Here is a 13,189-nt window from a genome sequence, read left to right as displayed (position 1 = left end):
AATTTAGTAGGCATTTAAACCTAAAGAGTATAAAGAAAATGCTACAAGTGAAACAAGAAATTAGTGATGAGAATTTCCTTTGAAAGTTTTATCACAATAATAGTATGTCCTTAACATACTCCCTGTAGAGTATTTCCATAGCACAGAGCAAGAAGGTGAAACCAAGGTAGAGTTGAGTGGTTTCTATGAGTGGAGGAGACAGAGTTGAGATTCCTGGGAGGCCAAAGTAGCTAGAGCATGCAGGACAACATACCAGAGAGAAGAGTACCACAAAGAGAGAGAGAGAGTTCTGGAGATCTTTGCAAGGTCAATCTTATACTCACAGGTAAGTAAAGAACAGCAACATGTATGAAAAAACTACACAAGGCTTGGGGGGAATGTGAACATAAGTAACAGTCAATGGATTTTCCAAAGGGTCATGAATAGCTTATTTCCATACTGAAAAAGCCATAACAAAAAAGTCCCTTAATTTATAGGATCAGGGATATTATACTCCGGAGGTACTCAACAATAGGACAAATTAGTCCTAAAATAAAGTTTCTCTGGTCAAACACAAATAAAAGCATAGATCCACACCATATGCAAAAATTAATTCAAAATGGATCATAAACCTAAGTGTAACACAATGCGAGTTTATGAAAGCACAGATAATCTATATAAAGAGATAACAATTACTATTTGCCCTTGCCCCCACAGGGAATACATCCTGAGCAATATTTTCTTTAACCATATGCTTAAAATAACCCCAGAGAGTAAGGTGTTCATACTAAAGAACAATTTGGTAATAAATTGGGAATGAGGGACCTGGTATTTGATTCTAGAATAGCCTACCTTTATCCAAACAATACTTTGTATCATGCAAAGGAATGAATACGGTATATATCCATCTGATAATCCTTAAAAAGTAGGCTTTATCTCTGGGCATATTTTAGAGATACCAAATGTTTTGTCCTAAGACCTGATGATTTTGTTTTCTTTTTTCCTTTGAGGAATCTTCATTCTTCATATATTTTTGTTGTTGTTGTTTACAAAACGGTTAAGATGTTGAGGGCCAAACTGGAGTGAAAGCCTATAAGAAATGGGTCAAGATAGCTTCCCAACCTGATCCTACTTCCAGCCACAAATTAGCAATCCCTATCAGTCTCTGTGATTCGTATACAGTCACCATTTCAGGCAACCACAACGGAGTGTGAGACCAGGATTCAGTGTGATAAAGTTAATACATTGGTTTAGTCCTATGTTGGTACATTTGGCTCCTTCAGGGACCTAGCAGAGCACCTACACAAAGCAGATGAGTTTACTTCACATCATATCCATGATTCCTTTTTGACCAGATGTGGCTAAACAAAATTATTTTATATGCATTAAATCTTAGTTTAACTTCTAGCCAATAATTTGTTTTTCATGAAAATCAGTGACTTCATTTTCTTCCTCCCTTTACTAACAGTTTCACCCATGACCGTTTGCTACAGACATGGCATAGTTATTTTAGTGTAGTTAAAATTCAAGAGTTTTGCATAAAGCAAGAGTGAGTCTTTATAAAACATTTAGCTCATTTTTGAATATGCCAAATGAATATTATTTTTTTCTACGAAGACACTAAAATAAAGGATTAAAACTCAACTTTGACTTGACTGCATTTTCTAATCATTATTTCCTACACAATATTCTAAAGTGCTACCCTCCTCAGTGAAGATGTGATATAGCCAAGTCCAGAGTGGATAACTCTTTCAGAGCAATCGAATTCCTAACTGCATACCTTAACTGTGCTCTAATGGACCCAATAGTCTTGTCAGCATTTTAAAAATAAAGTTTTCCTACACCAGTTCTATTTTCATCGAAGTCCTTTAAAACAGAGTCAATGGCATGCTCTATGTTCTTTACAGTGAAAAGGAGGAGGTGACTTTTTATAAAAACAAAATAAGTTGCATACTCCTGTTTGATATGACATTTGCCCATGTACCATCTTAGAGTAGACAAATCTACTTTTTGCCTCCATTTTTACTTCAACCTAGAAGCCAATATTTCTAATTGAATTAACTTGCTTTTCAATAAGATTGTTCATGCAACTGAGTAATTATGGTAAGTTACTTCATTGCTATTCTTCTCAGCTCTGCACACAGAACACTGATTGAGTTAAAACCCCTATTTACATATTACAATCAGTGGTTAACTAAACTGTCATATTTTTAATTTGAGGGAACATTAAGAGACATAGAAAATTAATCTAAGTGATAAGCCTAGAGAAACAATACATTTCAGTATATTTATATGCAGATAGAGGATACACACACATACACACACACAGATATATCACAGATATGTATATATATATATACACACACACATACACACATATTTTTTTTTCTTCCTAGCAGTAGTTGAGTTGTTTAGGTAAGGAGGCAGAGTGTTTTCTATTTTTATGATGTCAACAGTATATTTGGAAGAGTTACTTCAATAGTGAATACTTATTATCAACAAATCTTACAAACCAAAATACAAGTTAGTTTTCCAAATTTTAATGTACTTACTCTTGCCTTCAAAACAATACATCACCCTCAGTGAAAAGTACTGTGGTTCTGATTATAACATTAATACAACTGATACAATAGTATCATTTGGCACTCATCTGTAACAAGTTCCTGAACGAGCTTTGATCCTATTATGATTCACAACCTTTGTTGGGTCTTTAATGCTCTTTTCTCATCAACCAACCATATATATTTCATTATTAAACACATGGCTCCCAGGATGCAATAAATAATTCAACCTGAATTGGAAATTTTCTATGTTCTATTCATTGTGACATACGCTGAAGACTCAGAGAGGAATAGGACATAGTCTCTACACTCAGAGAACATGTCATAAAGTCATGTTCACACAGATAAATAAACAAATGACAGTTATGTACAATAAATGTAAAGCAGGAAAAGCATACAGAGATTGCACAAAGAGTGAGTGATTATTGCTACGTGGGGGAGTCAGGGGAGACTTTGCGCAGGAAGTGATATGTGATTTGGGAGTAAAGAATAAATAAACTATTCATCAAGTAGATAAAAGGGCATTTTAAATAATGAAACTTAGATACTCAAAATAGGGATTTGCTATCCTTCTCTAAACAAAATTCAACTGTGTTTCTTAACAGAGTCCATGCTAATGTCACCAGTGGGTTATTTGAACATTCATTCAGGTTTATTTGATCCCTATTCAAAATGCCCTCGTGGGCTGTGTTTTGTGGTAACTGTCAGTAAGTTCATAAACATTCAGATTTTACATCTGAATACATGGTAGGATTGTTCTTTCTTGCCTCTTTACTTATTTTTATTATTGAAGTACATTTGACATATAGTGTTATATTAGCTTCAGGTATACAACATACTGATTTGACAATTCTATATATTACGCAATTCTCACCATGATAAGTATAGTTACCATATGTCACCATACAATGTTATTACATTATTGACTATACTCCCTATGCTGTACTTTTCATCACTGTGACTTATTTATTTTATAACTGAAATTTGTACCTCTTAATCCCCTTCACACATTTCATACATCCCCTTACCTCTTGCCTCATCTAAGGGTAGTTCTAAACAAGTAACTTTCTTTGATTAAGGAAAGTGGCATGTGTTATATCCAGGCAAATGCTTTTGAGATCTAATGTATTATTTGATTCATCTGTTTTATCTGTCATGGTGATTACGGATGCACATATTGAGAAGGAGTCTGTGTGAGCCTGGGTCTCTGAGTGGCAATTCTAAGACGATCCCAACCCACTCCTTGAAGGGCATTCAATGTGAGGGAATATTAAACAGTTAGTCTTAAATATCAGTAAGTTTGGGGGTTGTTCACAACTACAGCATATCCTAGCCCATCCTGCCTGATGATGCTTTCAAACACTTTAATATTAAGGCTGTGGTACCAAAATGAAGTGCTCAAATGAGAAAGAAATTGCTTCTAGATATAATATGCATGCTACTGTATAGTATATCACCATATTGTATATCTCACTGATTCTCCTCAGAGCAGATAATGATTCTCTTCATAGCTCATCTACCTATCCCTGAGTATGCATATACATTATTGATCTTCCTGCTTTTGCATGCTTTCTTGGCATTCTGCATTGTGTCCCCCATAGCATGTATTTTAATTTGTAACTGTGAAACTACTATTGGGATCATTTCATTACTATTTGCTTCCTACATATATTGTGATCCCAAATAGATAATGCCATGTCAGTACACTGTGGTGAATAGCAAAGACACTGGATCTGGGTGAGTATTTAAATATTTATTTATTTATTTATTTATTTATTTATTTATTTGAGAGAGAGACAGAGAGAGAGAGAGAGAGTGCCCAGAAGAGGGGCAGAGAGAGAGGGAATCTTAAACAGCCTCCATGCTCAGCAAGAGCCTGATGCAGGGCTTGATCCCACAACCCTGGGATCATGACCTGAGCCAAAGTCGAGAGTTGGATGTTCAACCAACTGAGCCATAAAGGTGCCACTAGGGTGAACATTTTAAAAATAAGTGAAAGTAGAGGTGCCTGGGTGGCTTAGTCTGTTAAGTGACTGACTCTTGGTTTTGGTTCAGGTCATGATCTCAAGGTCATGGGATTGAGCCCCGCATCAGGCTTTGTGCGGACAGCACCAGAGCCTCTTTCCCCCTCTCTCTGCCCCTCCCCGATGCGTGTTCTAAATAAACAAACAAACAAACAAACATTTTTAATAGTGACAGCTAAATAAATAAGTGAATGAATGCATAAATGACTGAGTATATTAAGTGTATCTTTGTTGTCTTTACTGCCCTCCTAAGGCCTTAGACAAGGGGAAAGAAAACTATACTAAACTGTTATGTTAGGTTTTACTAACAAGAATTTAAAATTATTACCAGTAATTATCAATTTATAATAAGTAAAGGGGGTATTTACAATGCTATAATGTAATTTTCTAATCTATAAGATTAGAAATCTGTATAGACTTGTGATTTATCAGTGGTGACAGAAAGTCAGTGACATTGATTTCAGTTTCATAATAATGAAGATTTTCTTTTTTAGAATGCAGTTTCCATAATTTTTGTAAAGACTCAAAATTAACTGTAGCCATTTGAGAGCTGCATTATTTTGAGCAAATATTTAACCCTTTGGGAACTCAGTGTCCTAATCTCTAAAAGGAGAACACCTATAGTATCTACCATACAGAGCTGTTATGAGAACTAAAGGAAGTACTATATGTAAGATAAGATGAATTCCTGCATATGGTATACCCACATACATGTGTACACATATTATACACGATGAACACTGTATCTGTACATACACACACATTTGATCTGATTTTGATTATGTTGACAATGATGGGACGTGCATACAGAATCAAGTCGCTAAATGTGGAATTTTTTACAAGTTTTAGAATTCTAATTATTCTTCTTCACACATATGTTAAATATTTGGGAATAGTTATGTATTTAGATGAAATGTCTACAACTGAAGAATTTTATGATATAGTGATGAAATTACAACCATTACAGTTAGCGTCTTAATTGTGGAACATTTTAACTTTTTTTATATTTATATATCTATGATATTATTTTTGAGTCATATTTTTAAAAATCTTCTAGGTTATGTAATTACTGTCATTAAGGCTACATTTTAAATAATTAATACAGGAAAAGAGAGAAAGATGAGATCATTTATTGTTTACTGATTTTTACCCTATTTTCAGAATTGTAAAGAGAGATAAAAACTAATATTTATAAAGAATCTGCTTTGTGTCAGAATTTTCAGGAACTTAATATATATGCATATACAATATGTAACAGGGGTGCCTGGGTGTCTCAGTGAGTTAAGTGTCAGACTTCAGCTCAGGTCATGATCTTACAGTTTGTGGGTTCAAGACCCACTTCAGGCTCTGTGCTTACAGCTCAGAGCCTGGAACCTGCTTTGGATTCTCTGTTTCCCTCTTTCTCTGGCCCTCCCCCACTCACATTCTGTCTCTCTCTCTGAAAAATAAACAGTAAAAAAATTTACATTTGTAACAAATAATTTATACATAGATAATTTGTAATGTACACATATAACTTCACTTCCATATGCTCCCTACTAATTTTTTAGAGAAAAGGAAAGTCAAGAACTTGAACAATTTGTCAAAATCATCAACTAGAAAAATTTTTTGAATTTTATAAAGGAAACAGATTTATAATACTAATATGGTAAAATCCAAACTTTAAGACTTCATGTAATTCAAATGCATTTTAATTCAATGTAATTCAAAATTCTAAGAGCAAATTAAGTACAATGTCTAGATGTATACAGATCCATTCTTAAACTTTAGCTCTTTTGTTTCACTGATGCAAAACTAAATCCCAAGGATGCTTTCCTAAATTTGCATAGCATCTCAGAGATGATAATAATTCTGATTCTATACTTTTCCAGTTGTGGTCTACTTCCCAGGACTTTACGTCAATGTACATTTTAAAATATTTAAAATATAGATATTAGCTCATATTTCTATCAGAAAAAAATGTGTGATATTCTTATACATGATCATATATCATTTCCAGGCATGAATGCTACTAGATCCTTCCTACTTATTTTAGAACCCATTTTTATTTCATATACTTACTTTTCCCAGACTAGTACTTATGCCACAATCAAAATAGGAGGTAATTAAAATCTATCATAAAATTCTAAAAATACTTTAACAATGCTGTTGGAAAACTTGAAGATAACTTGGATTACACGACTATTTAAAAGTAGGTATTTATACTCCAATTGAGACAAATCTTACATTCATGGAGATGAGTAATAATAATGTTAATTTCCGACCCACCTGAGTAGAAGAAACTTAGTCTAAATAGAAGCCTGTAAAGGAAACCCCTTTCTACTCATCCCCTTTAAAAATAAACGTGTAGCATTTTATGAAAGTCACCAAAGGGATTGTGCAGAATGACTGAATATATATTTAGTCATATATATATATATATATATATATATATATATTCAGTCATATATATATATATATATTCCATATATATTCTGGAATACAGTCATGTTTATATGCCTGCAGGTACATACACACAAACTTGAATATATGTACCTCTATGTATCTCTATGCATATGTTCTATATATGTATATATGCTATATATGTGTATAGTATACATATATATATTATATAACTGTCATTCTTATGTATGAAAATACACACACACACAGACACACACACACACAGTTGACCCTTGAGCTAGGGATGCTGACCCCTACAGAGTTGAAAATCTGCATTATTTTTACTATTTACCAGAAACCTTATCAACGACATAAACAGTCAATTAACACATACTTTGTATAAGTATTATATATTATATTCTTAAAATAAAGTATGCTAGAGGAAAGAAAATGTTCATAAATTTATAAGAAAGAATATTTACAGTACCATACTGTAAAAAATCGATATATAAGTGGACATGTCCAATTCAAACCTGTGTTGTTGAAGGGTCTATGTTAATTTCCAACCCATATATATATATATGCAGTTGACCCTTCAACAATATACGTATACATACGTATACATATACACGTATACGTACACGTATACGTATACATATGTATATGTATATGTATGTACATGTGTGTGTATATATATATATATATATATACACATACACACACCATGTAGCAAATTTAGACATGTATATAAAACAATAAAGTGACAAATATGAAAAGGCGGAATTCTAACATATAGTTTAATATTCTTTAATATTATTTCTTCTGTCTCTAATTACTGCTTATGCAGAAGAGCAGTTCTACCTGTATCTTGTTTCTAAAGAATTCTCAATGCCTTGAAAATTTTAGGACAAATATATATAACAGCTGCTCTTATACCTATACCCTCATAATATACACAAATTAGAAGTGAGATGTCAGCATTTCTTTTCACAGCTGGAAGTATAACATCAAGCAATGTTAACTTTACTTATAACTTTTCATATAATCTCTTTCCCATTTCTTAACTTTTGGACTGAAATTGTCAATGCTTGATAAAAACAGAAAATCAGTTTTCTGTTTAATTTTTTTTAATAGCAGAAGTTTTATTTCAAAACACATTCACAGGGGTGCCTAGGTGGCTCAGTTGGTTAGGCAACTGACTTCAGCTCAGGTCATGATCTCATGGTTCGTGGGTTCAAGCCCCACATCAGGCTCTGTGCTGACAGCTCAGAGCCTGCAGCCTGCTTCGGATTCTGTGTCTCCCCCTCTTTCTATCCCTCTCCTGCTCACACTCTGTGTCACTCTGTCTCTCAATAATAAATAAACGTTAAAAAATTTTTTAAAAAAACACATTCACAATGTCTTGACTTAAAGTTCTTGTTTGGGGTTCATATCTACAGATACAGCAATTTTTTTTTTTAAGCCTGGATCTTTAAGCATAACATTCCAGTATTCAACATTACATTCTAAAAAATAAATGGTAGAATACCTATCACATATTTTGAAATTTGCATAATTCCAGATTAATGTCCCTAAAGGAAAAAAGATAAATTTGTGGTAATGTATACCCTAGATATTATAAATCTATAATGAATGGAGTTTATTTTCTCCATAATGCTTCTCTTTATTTTCTCACCATGATCAGTATGTAATTTACTGAGAGATCCCCCTTAAATTATCAGTGTACCTTATCATTGTAGTTATAAGGCATTGTATAAATTTTGCCCACATTTTTATTTTGCCTCTTTGGTGTATTTTTTTTTTCTTTTTTTTTTAGGTCTACATGTAGAAGCACCACTATCACATGACAAGTACCTAGATAATATCCATTTACCTCTTTCTCACTTCCTTTGTGTTGCTGCTCTGTTTTCACATAGATAATAGACTCTGGTTAAACAATGAGATGAAAGCTCAACTAAAATGTATTAAGCTTACATCTGAAACTAATATAATGCTATACGTTAATTATACTTCAATAAAAGATGTATAAAGCAATATATATGTAAAATTTGAAAAAAAAATGTGCATTCCCATATACTGATATGCTCCACAGCTAGCCACAACCTTCTATTTACTTTGAATGGATAAAATTCATTGGAGCATGAAAGCAAAATGAAGAAGAATTAATAACAGCTTCTGACGTTCAAAAGAAGAGAAAGGTCACATACAGAAGAGAGAGAATCCATTGGTTCCACCAAAGTCCCCTTCCCCCACCTCCAACATGACAAGAGTCCTCTCCTTCCTCTATACCTTTTCTAAAGGAATTGGGGAAATAAAAAAACAAACCATTGCTTAAATAATTATACTTAAATGTATTGCTTGAATTATTTTAATAGATTAAACTTTCTGCATTGGATTAAAACTTTTCACACTGCTGGGCCATGGATGAGAGCCAATGAGAAAGAAAATGAAGGTATTATCTTTTTGTGCATATACTCTATTAAATAATAACTGTGAAACAATATATTGTAGAATGCTCAGAAAATATTACTATGTTTCTAAGTGTTTTCAAGTAAATAGGAGGTTAAAGTACTAGGTTTATGCTGTGACATTCTACATGACAGAACACTACAGAGATAGATGCACAAGGATATTTGTATATATGTGGCGGAAGACATGAGGAAATTATAATAGCCATCAACAAAGTTTTAGAAAATATTTTTACTGTAATAATCAATAATCAATTATAAAGATTGTTTCATTGTTAAGAATATCTCACAGCAAAGCATTTTATTCAAACATTAAAATGCTTTATATTTAATAAATGTACAGAATACAAAGATGAACATCATCATGACAATTCCCAAGACCCATGATGAATATGAGTTTCAATGACTCAGAGTTTACCATCATTAAAGTCTCAGCATATTTGCTTCCATTTAATTGCTTTTGTTGTTGTTATTGTAAAATTATTGTTTTTGTTTAAAAAATATGCACATTATATATGTCATTTAAACTTTAAATTTTTTTTTAATGTTTATTTATTTGAGAGAGAGAGACAGTGTGCGTGGGAGAGGGGCAAAGAGTGAGGGAGACAGCAAATCTGAAGCAGGCTCTGTGGGGTCAGCATAAAGCCTGACATGGGGCTCGAACCCATGATCTAATGTGAGATCAGGACCTGAGCCAAAGTCAGATGCTTAACCAACTGAAGCACCCAGGAGCCCACCATTCAAATTTAATAAAAATATAATTAAAATGAAAAAAAATTGTGATCTTTCTATGTCCTGGGCAGTGATATTAGGAGAACCCTCAGATTTATGCTGACATATTCTAAAACCTTGTGATTCATAGAGGTAGAATTAGAAAACTAAACCTGCTCAACCTGTTTGCTTGAGAATCTTCTGTTATTATCTTCTTTCCCATAGTGTCCATGTTTTTGAATTTTTGTATTTTGTAGTGCCCCATTCAGTGACAGATTCTGCTAGTGAATACTTTTGCTGACAATAAATATTTTCTGGCAAAAGTTGATGAAATTTTTAAAAAGACCATGAGAAATTGTGAAGCTTTTGTGATATCCATTTAATAAGCTTTTAATAAGAACTTCCTCTCAGAGGCTAGACAGATTTTCATTTGATTTTTTTTAACTTTTCAAATTTCTCAAAGGTCCAAGATTTTTATTTTTTATTTTGTTTTACTGACATGTATCACAAATAGGAAAAATAGCAAATTTTTCATAGATATGAAAAGCATAGCAGTGATACTACCTTTTTGTTCTATTTCAACTGATATTTTATTTTTTTTATTTATTTTTTAAATGTTTTAGTACTTATTTTTGAGAGTAAGAGAGACATCACAAGCCGAGGAGGAACAGAGAGAGAGAGATACACAGAATCTGAAGCAGGCTCCCAGCGCTGAGCTGTCTACACATAGCCCAACGCGAGGCTCGAACTCTTGAACCGTGAGATCATGACCTCAGGTGAAGTCGGCTGCTTAACCTACTGAGCCATGCAGGTGCCCCTCAATTGATATTAAAAGAAAGAGGACACGAGGTTTTCCAATATCCTTTTTCCTTCTCCCTCTTGTGTTGCCTTTTTACTTGTTTCTATTTCCTTTTCTTAGGGTCCTTTTGAAATAATATTTGGAAATGGTTTCTCATAGCCTGACTGACACTTCTCTAGGGGGTTATATAGTTCTTGGAATATAGCATGGATATTATTAAACTAACAAATAAACATTTTAAGATATTGCATAAAATTTTGGCCCAAGACCAGCAGCAGTGGTGGTATCTCTAAACAGACTGACATGCTAAAAGACAGGTATGAGAATTTCTCTGGGCAGAAGGAAACTGTGATGTGCAGTCAGTTCATTTTGCTTGTTTGGTTTTATTTTTCACTAAGTCATTAGTAGCATAAAATGTGGTCTTTTCAACACAACTGCCACATGAATACCTCTCAGCTACTACTAGTTCTTGACCTAGAGTCCTCGATTAAGCAATTCTTTTCTCTCATTTCACTTTGTGAAAGCTCCCATTATAGGCTCTCTGTAAACAGAATAGAAAATCCTGACACTGTATGTAGAGTATTTCAAAGTTCAAATTCTTGCATTCACATGTCAAGCATACCCATTATATCTTTTAATAAATATCTTTTAATAGGCAACTTAAGGATTTCATTTCATCATCAAATAGAGAATGGGGATTGTTTCTTCTCAATTATGTTCAGATTTTTCAGAAAATTGCACTTCTGCTTGAAACCAAAAGGGGAAAAAAATAGAAAACTTGACCTATTTTGTTTAAATACGTATTTTTAAAGTGGTAGCCCAAGTATCACAGGTTTTGTCTAGTTTCTCCTGATCCCTCCAAAAAAGTGAACTAGTCTTTCCCACAGCACCTGGCTAATATTCCATTTTAGCAATTGTTGCATTCAATTATAATAATCTGGGATATATTATCTTAAAATTGTCTAGAACACTGTGATTACGAATTTCATCCTCTCAAGAGTCCTAAAAAAACTGAAAAAGACTGATTAGGAAAGTGAGACAAAGGGCTACTATCATTACCGATGAGGAAAATAAAAATTACTTGATACTTACTATGTACTAGTTTTTTGTGGTTTTTTTGTACTAGTTTTATAAGGATTAATCATCACAACTATTCCCTTTCCAACCGACTCTTCCATGAGGTAGATACTATTATCATTCCATCTTGCTTATGAGAAACTGAGTTACAGAGAGGTTCAGTAACCTGCCCAAGGCCATGCACTTAGTAAATTGTGAAGCTAGAATCTAAGATAGACAAGCTTACCTCAAAAACAGGTTCTTTGTATTAAATGTCTCGCTTGAAAGTACTAGAGTTGATACTAAAAGCATGTTTAGTCAGTGAAAAAGCATACTATTGGCAATAAGAGTGTCTTTTGGCTGATTTGAATGCATAAAATGCACACACATAAACACACACACACAAAGAAAGAGAGAGGGAGACAGAGAGAGAGAAAGTAAGATTATTTTTTTTTTAAAGTGCTATTTTCATAGCTAAGAAAATTGAAAGTTAAGAAAGAGCTCATTGAAAATAACAACGTAAGGGGCTCCTGGGTGCCAAGTCAGTTGAGCGTCTGACTATTTTGGTTCAGGTCATGTTCCCAGGGTGGTGGGTTTGAGCCCCACATCAGGCTCTGCACTGGGTATGAGCCTAATTAAGCCTGCTTAACAAGGAGCCGCTCTCTCTCTCCCTCTGCCCCTCTCTTCCACTCATGTGCTCCCTCGCTTTCTCTTGCTCTCTTTCTCTCTCTCAAATAAAATAAATAACTTAAGAAGACAAATCTCTGAAAACAATGCACCAAGAAGTATACACCTTCTGCCCAGAGGAGCCAAGATAGCGGAACAGCATGGAAGTTTTTGTGTGTCTGGCATCCATGAAACACAGTCAGACCAACACTAAACTCTCCTGCACACCTAGAAAACCGATTGGAGATTAATACAACAATCTGCACAACCTGAACCACAGAATTCAGAAGATACGCGGCGAAGAGAGGTGAAATTAGGGAGCAAGAAGCCGCGGGAAGGGAGGTGCTTTTGCCGGTGGAGAGAGGATGGAGACGGGGGTGGGGGGTGTGAGGAGGAATATGGGAAGAGCACCCCTCCCCAAAAGCAGCTGGAGAGAAAATGGAAAATTGGAAACAGCTGCAGGGACTAAACTAAAAAGGGAGAAGGGAGAAAGGAGATGGTTTAAATTCCATTAAGACTGTAAACAAGGGGAGCACAAAGGCT

Source organism: Panthera pardus, unplaced genomic scaffold (assembly GCF_024362965.1).
Source record: "Panthera pardus isolate Hobbes unplaced genomic scaffold, ASM2436296v1 HiC_scaffold_6, whole genome shotgun sequence".
NCBI lineage: Eukaryota > Metazoa > Chordata > Mammalia > Carnivora > Felidae > Panthera > Panthera pardus.
This window is presented reverse-complemented; position numbering follows the sequence as displayed.